A 12,795-nucleotide genomic window follows, 5' to 3' on the forward strand; every position below is an offset into this window, starting at 1 on the left:
GGTGAGCTGGGAAGTTCACCCAAGATGCCAGCCAGTAGCAGCAACACAGTGTCCCAAGGAATAGGGCAAATTAGAAAATAGGCAGTAGGGAGTAGAAAAACCACATGCAACCCAGCAACTCCTCAGGCAAAAAAGCACACCGCAAAAAGAAAACCACCTACCAGATTGCAATGACAGTAACTTGGAAGAATTTCTGAGCCTTCCAGAAAGAGAATTGAAATTGCTGTGATTAAAAAGCGGACAGAAGTCATAAAGGAAAACAATGATAAGGGAAAAATAATTAATGATCAGAAGAATGAAATTGAGTCCCTAAAGAGGGAAGTAAAAGAAATGCAGGAGATCAAAGAATTAATGGAGGCACGAAAGAACTCTAGGAAAAGCAATGAAAGCAGAATAGATGAAATGGAAGAACGAATAAGTACTCTTGAAGACACAGAAATACAAAGAACTAAAACAGAAAAGGAAAGAGAAGTACAAAGGAAAAAAACCGAAGAAAGACTTTGGGAACTATCTGACTCCATGAGGAAAGAAAATAGAAGAGTTATAGGAATCCCAGAAGGAGAGGAGAGAGATGTAGGAACAGAGAAAATATTCAAGGAAATAGTTGAAGAGAACCTCCCAAACATGAAGAAGGAGCTGAAAATTGATATACAAGAAGCAAGAAGGACACCAAACTTCCATGACGAAAGGAAAAATACAGCAAGACACATAATAGTAAAGCTCCCAAGAATCCAAGACAAGGAAAAAAAAATGAAGCTGACAAGAGGGAAGAAACAGATAACATTCCAAGGAAAACCAATCAGACTGACATCAGACATCTCTGAAGACACACTACAGGCAAGGAGAGAGTGGAGGGACATAGTCAACAGACTCCAAGAAAACAGATGCCAAACAAGAATATTCTATCCCGCAAAGCTCTCCTTCCTCTAAAGAAAGAATAAGGACCTTCCCAGACAAACAGGAACTCTGGAATTTCATTACAACTAAACCCCCACTCCAAAAAATACTACAAGGAGTCCTAAAGCCAGAACCTCAGAGGGACGAATAACAACAAAAGAAGGCAAAAAAAAAATTATTAAAAGAATAAATAAATAAAATCAAAGGAAAGACAAACACAATGGCAAATACAGATGCTAATATATCAATATTAACTCTAAATGTAAATGGACTAAACTCTTCAATAAAAAGACACAGAGTCGCAGGCTGGATTAAGAAACAAAACCCAACCTTTTGCTGTCTCCAGGAAACACATTTAGCTACAAAAGATAAAAATAGATTCAAAGTTAAAGTATGGAAAACAATCCTACAAGCAAATGGACCAAAAAAGAAAGCAGGAACAGCTATACTTATATCAGATAAAACAGATTTCAAACTCAAAAAGATAAAAAGAGACCCCAATGGTCACTACATTATGATCAAGGGGACAATACTTCAAGAAGAAATAACACTCATTAACATATATTCACCAAATGAAGGAGCACCAAAATATATCAGACAACTATTGTCATCTTTGAAAACAGACATCAGAGAAATCACATACATAGTGGGAGACTTCAACACACTACTATCAACAATGGATAGATCAATGAGACAAAAAATAAGTGGAGACACTAAAGCTCTAAATAAGGATCTAGAGAGCTTGGGCTTAACAGACATCTATAGAACACTAAACCCAAAAAAATCTGAGTACACATTTTTCTCAAGTGCACACGGATCATTCTCCAGGATCGATCACATATTGGGACACAAGACAAACATCAACAGACACACCAAGATTGAAATCATACCAACCATCTTTTCTGACCATGAAGGCATCAAACTAGAAATAAACCATAAAAAGAAGGCAAGGTACTCTCCTACCTCATGGAGATTGAAACCCACACTACTGGAAGACCACTGGACTAACAAGGAGATCAAAGAAGAAATAAAAAAATTCTTTGAATTGAATGACAAGGAGGACACCAATTTCCTAAATGTATGGGATGCAGCAAAAGCAGTAATAAGAGGAAAATATACAGCAATAGAGGCTCACATCAAGAAACAAGAAAGAACTCAAAGAAACAACCTAATCTTGAAGCTCAAAGATCTAGAAAAAGAAAAACAAAAAACCCAAAACCAGTAGAAGAAAAGAAATAATAAAAACCAAAGCAGGGATCCCCCATTTTTGGCTCTCCACCAGCTCGCAGCGGTCCGGGCAGCTCTGAGAGTGACTTTGGGTTTCCAGGTCGTCGGATCGGCAGAAACACCTGCTGACGTAGGGCTTTCGTCAGAGTGAAGTGGCCTAGTGCGGCCTTTTGAAGAAGAGAACTGGGGATTCTTGTGTGGATATTTATGAACCACCGAAGCGCCCTCCTGGCTGTGTTCACCACCATGTGGAGAGAAAGTGTGCAAAGAGGAACAAAAAGCAGCTGCATTTTAAGATGTCAATGTCTGAACATGGCGGCGAGGAGACGCTGCGAGTAAGATCTCCCATTAAAAAAAGTTAATAGGGAGGAAAAGCGGCAGGTCCCAGTGAGAAATGGGACACGGAAGATAAACGGACGACTCCAGCAAACTGCCCGAAGAAGAAAGTTGCCATAAAAGAGGACCAGAAGGGAGGGAAGCGCAGAACCCTGCTCCCCTCCCCCGCCCACAGAGGCGGCACTCTCCGACCGGCAGAGACGAGGGAAACAACAAACCAAAACGCCCAACAAGAAAAACGGATGCAGCAAGCGGGACTGTGAGTGGAAAGGAACTATTTCAGCCACCACACCCCGTGAACGGGAGCTGAGGCGAACCCTGCAGGATCCGCCGCGGAGGTGAGCTCCAGGCGCCATTAAAGAGAGCCCCGCCCCCCAGGAGGAGACCAGCACCAGCACACAGCCCCGGCCGCCCGGTAAGCTTGCGCGAAAGCGGCGCTCGGATTGCAGCTGCCCAGGCCCCTGCGCCTGCGACCTAGGCTTGCGGGGAGACGGCGGAGGCCCTCCCTGAGTGAGCAGGAACAAGGTGCCCAGGCAGGGGAGCGGGATTCAAAAGGCGCCATTCCCGCGCCACTGATCTGGGCTACAGCCCGCGTCCTGGAACTGAGGGCTGTGGAACTGAGACCCTGGCGGAGGCCCTCCCTGAGTGAGCAGGAACAAGGCGCCCAGGCAGGGGAGCGGGATTCAAAAGGCGCCATTCCCGCGCCACTGATCTGGGCTACAGCCCGCGTCCTGGAACTGAGGGCTTTGGAACTGAGACCGGGGCACGAAATTAGGGGCGTGGGTTCCCCACGACGGTGGGGCACAAGGCAGACACAGCACCCCAAAGCTGTTGAGGTGTACCCTACCATCCCCGCTCTGCTCCCTGTCCCACAGGGTGGAAAATCAGCTCCCCAAGGGCTCTAGGAGAGATCTCTGGCGCCACCTAGCGACTTGACCCCAGCACAGGCTACTGAAGGAGCTAGTGGCCAGCTGGGGAGTTAGCCCACACCGGGCCCCTTCTGAACAAGTAGTCTGAGCCCACAGGGAGAGCGAGCACCCACAGCCGGGGCAGACCAGGCGCGCAGAAGAGTGTGCCTGAGACCAGAAGCGCAGGGAGTGTGTCCCACATCACCATTTTAGAACAGGGACATTTCTTCAATAAAGACTACCTGCAGAAGGCTTCCTCAGGAGCCAGAGGTGAGCGGGGGAAGTTCGCCCACGCCAGACCCCCTCTGGCCTGCAGTCCAAGCCCAGAGGGGAGCAGGAACCCACCGCCGGGGCAGACCAGGGGCACAGGGGAGTGTGTCCCCACATCGGCATTTTAGAACAGGGACCTTTCTCCAGTAAAGGCTGCTTGAAACTGACAGATGACTCCTGGAAGAACCAGAGGGGAACAGAGAAGCCCACCCAAGATGCCGGCCAGTCCCAACAACACAGTGTCCCAACGCATACGGCAAATTAGAAAACAGACAGTAGGGAGGAGAAGAACCACACGCAACATAGCAACTCTCCAGAGAAAAAGCACACCACAAAAAGAAAGCCAGCCCCCAGATTGCAACGACAATAACTTGGAAGAATTTCTGAGCCTTCCAGAAAGAGAATTTAAAATTGCCGTGATTAAAAAACTGACAGAAGTCATAAAGGAAAACAATGATAAGGGAAAAATAATCAACGATCAGAAGAATGCAATTGAGTCCCTAGAGAGGGAAAACAATGGTCAGAAGAAAGAAATTGAGTCCCTAAAGAGGGAAGTAAAAGAAATGCAGGAGATCAAAGAATTAATGGAAGAACTAAAGAATTCTGGGAAAAGCAATGAAAGCAGAATAGATGAAATGGAAGAACGAATAAGTAATCTTGAAGACACAGAAATAAAAAGAACCAAAACAGAAAAGGAAAGAGAAGTACGAAGGAAAAAGAATGAAGAAAGACTTCGGGAACTATCTGACTCCATGAGGAAAGGAAATATAAGAGTTATAGGAATACCAGAAGGAGAGGAGAGAGATGTAGGAACAGAGAAAATATTCAAAGAGATAATTGAAGAGAACTTCCCAAATGTGAAGAAGGAGCTGAAAATTGATATACAAGAAGCAAGAAGAACACCAAACTTCCACGACGAAAGGAAAAATACAGCAAGACACATAATAGTAAAGCTCCCAAGAATCCAGGACAAGGAAAAAATAATGAAGCTGGCAAGAGGGAAGAAACAGATAACATTCAAAGGAAAACCAATCAGGCTGACATCAGACTTCTCCGAAGAAACACTACGGGCAAGGAGAGAGTGGAGGGACATAGTCAACAGACTCCAAGAAAACAGATGCCAACCAAGAATACTCTATCCCGCAAAGCTCTCCTTCCTCTTTGAAGAAAGAATATGGACCTTCCCAGACAAACAGAAACTCCGGAATTTCATTGCAACTAAACCCCCACTCCAAAAAATACTACAAGGAGTCCTAAAGCCAGAACCTCAGAGCGACGAATAACAATGAAAGAAGGCCAAAAAAAAAAAAAGTTATTAAAAGAATAAATAAATAAAATCAAAGGAAAGACAAACACAATGGCAAATACAGATGTTAACATATCAATATTAACTCTAAATGTAAATGGACTAAACTCTTCAATAAAAAGACACAGAGTTGCAGCCTGGATTAAGAAACAAAACCCAACCTTTTGCTGTCTCCAGGAAACACATTTAGCTACAAAAGATAAAAATAGGCTCAAAGTTAAAGGATGGAAAACAATCCTACAAGCAAATGGACCAAAAAAGAAAGCAGGAACAGCTATACTTATATCAGATAAAACAGATTTCAAACTCAAAAAGATAAAAAGAGACCCCAATGGTCACTACATTATGATCAAGGGGACAATACTTCAAGAAGAAATAACACTCATTAACATATACTCACCAAACGAAGGAGCACCAAAATATATCAGACAACTGTTGTCCTCTCTGAAAACAGACATCAGAGAAAACACATACGTAGTGGGAGACTTCAACACACCACTATCAACAATGGATAGATCAACAAGACAAAAAATAAGTAAAGAAACCAAAGCTCTAAATAAAGACCTAGAGCAATTGGGCTTAACAGACATCTATAGAACACTAAACCCCAAAAAAACGGAGTACACATTTTTCTCAAGCGCACACGGATCATTCTCCAGGATCGATCACATACTGGGGCACAAGACAAACATCAACAGATACACCAAGATTGAAATCATATCAACCATCTTTTCTGACCATGAAGGCATCAAACTAGAAATAAACCATAAAAAGAAGGCAAGGAACTTTCCTACCTCATGGAGATTAAAAACCACACTACTGGAAGACCATTGGACTAATGAGGAGATCAAAGAAGAAATTAAAAAATTTTTTGAATTGAACGACAAGGAGGACACCAATATCCTAAATGTATGGGATGCAGCAAAAGCAGTAATAAGAGGAAAATATATAGCAATAGAAGCTCACATCAAGAAACAAGAAAGAACGCAAAGAAACAACCTAATCTCGAAGCTCAAAGATCTAGAAAAAGAACAACAAAAAAACCCCAAAACCAGTAGAAGAAAAGAAATAATAAAAACCAAAGCAGAAATAAATGAAATTGAAACTAAAAAAACAATCCAAAAGATCAATGAAACCAAGAGCTGGTTCTTTGAAAAAATCAATAAAATAGACAAACCCCTAGCCAGGCTCACAAAGGAAAAAAGGGAGAAAGCACAAATAAACAGGATCATCAATGAAAGAGGAGAAATCACAACGGACACAGCAGAAATCAAAAGAATAATCAGTAACTACTATGAACAGTTATATGGAAACAAGTTTAACAATCTAGAGGAGATGGACAAATTCCTACAGCTCTACAATCACCCAAAGCTAGATAAAGAAGAAATAGAACACCTAAACAGACCAATTACAATTAGCGAAATTGAAATGGTAATCAAAAACCTCCCCAAAAACAAAAGCCCAGGACCTGATGGATTTACAAATGAATTCTACCAAACATTCAGAGACGAATTAGTGCCTATCCTTCACAAACTCTTCCAAAAAATTGAGAAGGAAGGGACAATACCAAACACGTTCTATGAAGCCAACATTACACTAATACCAAAACCGAACAAGGACAACACAAAAAAGGAAAACTACAGGCCAATCTCCCTAATGAACACTGATGCAAAAATCCTGAATAAAATTTTAGCTATCAGAATCCAACAATGTATCCATAAGATAATTCACCACGACCAAGTTGGATTCATTCCAGGGGCACAAGGATGGTTTAACATCCGAAAATCAATCAACGTTATCCAACACATCAACAAAAAGAAATATAAAAACCATATGATAATATCAATAGATGCTGAGAAAGCTTTCGACAAAGTGCAACACCCATTCATGATAAAAGCCCTTGAAATTCTTGGGATACAAGGAACATACCTCAACATCATAAAGGCCATCTATGACAAGCCAACAGCCAGTATCATTCTCAATGGTGAAAAGCTGAAAGCAATTCCATTAAGATCTGGAACAAGACAAGGATGTCCACTCTCACCATTGCTTTTCAATATAATACTGGAAGTCCTAGCCAGGGCAATAAGACAAGAGAAAGACATCCAAGGAATCCAAATAGGAAAAGAAGAAGTCAAACTATCACTATTTGCAGACGATATGATATTATACATAGAGAACCCCAAAAACTCCACAGAAAAGCTAATTCAACTCATCAATCAGTTCAGTAAAGTGGCAGGATACAAAATCAACACGCAAAAGTCAGTAGCCTTCCTATACACAAACAATAAATCTGAAGAAGAAGAAATCAAAAAGACCATCCCTTTTGTTATTGAAACAAAAAAAATCAAATATTTGGGAATAAATCTAACAAAAGAGGTAAAGGACCTATACAAAGAAAACTATAAAACACTGTTAAAAGAAATAGAAGAAGACACAAAGAAATGGAGAGACATCCCCAGCTCATGGATTGGAAGAATAAACATTATTAAAATGGCCATCCTTCCAAAAGCAATATACAGATTCAATGCTATTCCAATCAAAATTTCAATGTCATTCTTCAAAGAAATAGAACAATTATTGATGAAATTCATATGGAATCACAAAAAACCCCGAATAGCCAAAGCTCTCCTGAAAAAAAAAGAAGGGAATGGAGGCATCAGACTCCCAGACTTCAAACTATACTACAAAGCCATAATCATCAAAACTGCATGGTATTGGAACAAGAACAGACATACAGACCAATGGAATCGAATAGAAAATCCAGAAATAAACCCACAGATTTATGGTCAACTAATCTTTGACAAAGGAGCAAAGACTATGCATTGGAGCAAAGAAAGTTTGTTCAATAAATGGTGCTGGGAAAACTGGGTCGCTACATGCAAAAGAATGAAGCTTGACCACCACCTCACACCATACACAAAAATCAACTCAAAATGGATTAAAGAACTAGACATAAGACCTGAAACCATAAAATATATAGAAGGAAATATAGGCGAAACACTACGTGATTTGCACATCAAAGACATCTTTACAGACACATCACCCAAAGCAGTGATAGTGAAGGCAAAGATAAACAGCTGGGACTATATCAAATTAAAGAGCACAGCAAAAGAGACAATAACAAAAACAAAGAGAAACCCCACCAACTGGGAGAACATTTTTGCACCCAACACTAATGATAAAGGACTGATCACAAAAATCTGCAAAGAGCTGATGAGACTCAACAACAACAAAGAAAATAATCCAGTCAAAAAATGGGCAGAAGAGCTTAAAAGAAACTTCTCTGAAGAGGAAATGCAAATGGCCAACAGGCATATGAAAAAATGTTCAACATCACTTGTCATCAGGGAAATGCAAATCAAAACCACCATGAGATACCATCTTACACCAGTGAGAATGGCACATATTAAAAAAACTAGCAACAACAAATGTTGGCGAGGGTGTGGAGAAAAAGGAACTCTTCTGCACTGTTGGTGGGAGTGCAAACTGGTCCAACCACTGTGGAAAGCTGTGTGGAGATTTCTGGACCTACTAAACATAGAGCTTCCATATGACCCAGCAATTCCACTCCTAGGTATTTACCCAAAGGACACAGAAACATCAATTCCAAAGAACACCTGCACCCCTATGTTTATAGCAGCACTGTTTACAATAGCTAAGCTTTGGAAACAACCCAAATGCCCAAAAATAGATGACTGGATCAAGAAGATGTGGTACATATATACCATGGAATATTACTCAGCATTCAAAAAAGATAAACACATGCAATTTGCTGCAACATGGATGGCGCTGGAAGGGATCATGCTCAGCGAAATAAGCCAAAAAGAAAAAGAAAAATACCGGATGGTCTCACTCATAGCAGGAATCTAGAAAACTTAAATAAGGGACCAGGAAAATGAATAACTATAAGAAAGTGAAAATCAAAATCAACAAAAAACTATGAACCAGAGACACTTTTAGGGGGGCGGGGGCGGGAGGGGAGGGATTGGGGTCAGAATGGGGGGCTGCAATTGTATGGGGAATAGAACAATAAAATTTATAAAAAAAAAAAAAAAACAAAAAAACCAAAGCAGGGCCTCCCCAGTGGCGCAGCAGTTGAGCAATGGGTTGCGAAGCTGCCCACAGCCTCTGCAACACCGGTTCCATCCCCGGCTGCTCCCCGGCCACCAGAGGAGGGTCCCACATGGCGCGCAGACCTCTCCTGCCGCCCGCTGCTCCCCTCAGCAGTGTACTTCGTCACTCTGCCTGCTCTGCTCCCAGCTCTGACTCTGGTGAATTCTCTTACCCTCCCGCGATACAACCCAGTGCTTGTATAAATAAATAAAAATAAATCTTTAAAAAAAAAAAAACCAAAGCAGAAATAAATGAAATCAAAATTAAAAAAACAATCCAAAAGATCAATGAAACCAAGAGCTGGTTCTTCAAAAAAATAAATAAAAGAGACAAACCCCTAGCCAGGCTCACAAAGGAAAAAAGGGAGAAAGCACAAATAAACAGGATCATAAATGAAAGAGGAGAAATCACTAAGGACACAGCAGAAATCAAAAGAATAATCAGTAACTACTATGAACAGTTATATGGAAACAAGTTCACAATCTAGAGAAGATGGACAAATTCCTACAACTCTACAATCACCCAAAGCTAGATAAAGAAGAAATAGAACACCTAAACAGACCAACTACATGCAGTGAAATTGAAATGGTAATCAAAAACCTCCCCAAAAACAAAAGCCCAGGACCTGGTGTATTTACAAATGAATTCTACCAAACATTCAGAAATGAATTAGTGCCTATCCTTCACAAACTCTTCCAAAAAATTGAGAAGGAAGGTATAATACCAAACACATTCTATGAAGCCAACATTACACTAATACCAAAACCGAACAAGGACAACAGAAAAAAAGAAAACTACAGGCCAATCTCCCTAATGAACACTGATGCAAAAATCCTCAATAAAATTTTAGCTATCAGAATCCAACAATGTATCCATAAGATAATTCACCACGACCAAGTAGCATTCATTCCAGGGACACAAGGATGGTTCAACATCCGAAAATCAATCAACGTTATCCAACACATCAACAAAAAGAAATATAAAAACCATATTATAATATCAATAGATGCCAAGAAAGCTTTCGACAAAGTGCAACACCCATTCATGATAAAAGCCCTTGAAATTCTTGGGATACAAGGAACATACCTCAACATCATAAAGGCCATATATGACAAGCCAACAGCCAGTATCATTCTCAGTGGTGAAAAGCTGAAAGCATTTCCATTAAGATCTGGAACAAGACAAGGATGTCCACTCTCACCACTGCTTATCAATATAATACTGGAAGTCCTAGCCAGAGCAATAAGACAAGAGAAAAACATACAAGGAATCCAAATAGGAAAAGAAGAAGTCAAACTGTCACTATTTGCAGATGATATGATAATATATATAGAGAACCCCAAAAACTCCACAGAAAAACTAATTCAACTCATCAATCAGTTCAGTAAAGTGGCAGGAAACAAAATCAACACGCAAAAGTCAGTAGCCTTCCTATACACCAACAATAAATCTGAAGAAGAAGAAATTAAAAAAAAAATCCCTTTTATTATCGAAACAAAAAAAATCAAATACTTGGGAATAAATCTAACAAAAGAGGTAAAGGACCTTTACAAAGAAAACTATAAAACACTTAAAAGAAATAGAAGAAGACACAAAGAAATGGAAAGACATCCCCTGCTCATGGATTGGAAGAATAAACATTATTAAAATGGCCATCCTACCAAAAGCAATATACAGATTCAATGCTATTCCAATCAAAATTTCAATGTCATTCTTCAAAGAAATAGAACAATTATTGATGAAATTCATATGGAAACACCAAAAACCCCGAATAGCTAAAGCTCTCCTGAAAAAAAAAGAAGGGATAGAGGCATCAGACTCCCAGACTTCAAACTATACTACAAAGCCATAATCATCAAAACTGCATGGTATTGGACCAAGAACAGACACACAGACCAATGGAATCAAATAGAAAATCCAGAAATAAACCCACAGATTTATGGTCAACTAATCTTTGACAAAGGAGCAAAGGCTATGCATTGGAGCAAAGAAAGTTTGTTCAATAAATGGTGCTGGGAAAACTGGGTCGCTACATGCAAAGAATGAAGCTTGACCACTACCTCACACCATACACAAAAATCAGCTCAAAATGGATTAAAGAACTAGACGTAAGACCTGAAACCATAAAATACATAGAAGGAAATGTAGGCGAAACACTACGTGATATGCACATCAAACACATCTTTACAGACACATTACCCAAAGCAGTGATAGTGAAGGCAAAGATAAACAGCTGGGACTACATCAAATTAAAGAGCTTCTGCACAGCAAAAGAGACAATAACAAAAACAAAGAGAAACCCCACTGACTAGGAGAACATATTTGCACACAACACTAATGATAAAGGACTGATCACAAAAATCTGCAATGAGCTGATGAGACTCAACAACAACAAAGAAAATAATCCTGTCAAAAAATGGGCAGAAGAGAGCCTCCCCAGTGGCGCAGCGGTTGAGCGCTGGGTTGTGAAGCTGCCCGCGGCCTCTACAGCGCTGGTTCGATCCCCGGCTGCTCCCTGGCCACCGGGGGAGGGTCCCACATGGCGCGCAGACCTCTCCTGCCGGCCCGCTGCTCCCCTCAGCAGTGTACTTCGGTCCTTCTGCCTGTTCTGCTCCCCGCTCTGGCTCTGGTGAATTCTCTCACCCTCCTGCGCTTCTGACTGTACCCAGTGCTTGTATAAATAAATAAATAAACAAACAAACAAACAAACAAACAAATAAATAAATAAATAGATCTATCTTTAAAAAAAAATGGGCAGAAGAGCTAAAAAGAAACTACTCTGAAGAGGAAATGCAAATGGCCAACAGGCATATGAAAAATGTTCAACATCACTTGTCATCAGGGAAATGCAAATCAAAACTACCATGAGATGCCATCTTACACCAGTGAGAATGGCACATATTAAAAAAACTAGCAACAACAAGTGTTGGCGAGGTTGGGGAGAAAAAGGAACTCTCCTGCACTGTTGGTGGGAGTGCAAACTGGTCCAACCACCATGGAGAGCTGTGTGGAGATTTCTTGACCTACTAAACATAGAGCTTCCATATGATCCAGCATTTCCACTCCTAGGTATTTACCCAAAGGACACAGAAACATCAATTCCAAAGAGCACCTGCACCCCTATGTTTATAGCAGCACTGTTTATAATAGCTAAGCTTTGGAAACAACCCAAATGCCCAAAAATAGATGACTGGATCAAGAAGATGTGGTACATATACACCATGGAATATTACTCAGCATTCAAAAAAGATAAACACATGCAATTTGCAGCAACATGGATGGCGCTGGAAGGGATCATGCTCAGCGAAATAAGCCAAAAAGAAAAAAAAAAATACCGGATGGTCTCACTCATAGCAGGAATCTAGAAAACTTAAATAAGGGACCAGGAAAATGAATAACTATAAGAAAATGAAAATCAAAATCAACAAACTACTATGAACCAGAGACACTTTATGGGGGGGGGCGGGGAGGGGAGGGATTGGGGTGAAAATAAGGGGGTTGCAATTGTATGGGGAATATAAAAATAAACAAACAAACAAATAAGTAAATAAATAAAACCTAAAAAAAAAAAGAAAAGAAAAGAAAATACGATCTTATCCTACCCCTGCTACCACTGCTAGGCCTTTCCAATGATGTCCAGACCTAGTCAATCAAAACCATGGGGAGGCAGGGCGAAGAGGACTTTTGTCATGGCACTCTCTCTTGGTTGCAAATTACTAGCCAACAAAATAGTAT

The sequence above is a fragment of the Talpa europaea genome (assembly GCF_964194135.1).
Source record: "Talpa europaea genome assembly, chromosome: 7".
NCBI classification, from domain to species: Eukaryota; Metazoa; Chordata; class Mammalia; order Eulipotyphla; family Talpidae; genus Talpa; species Talpa europaea.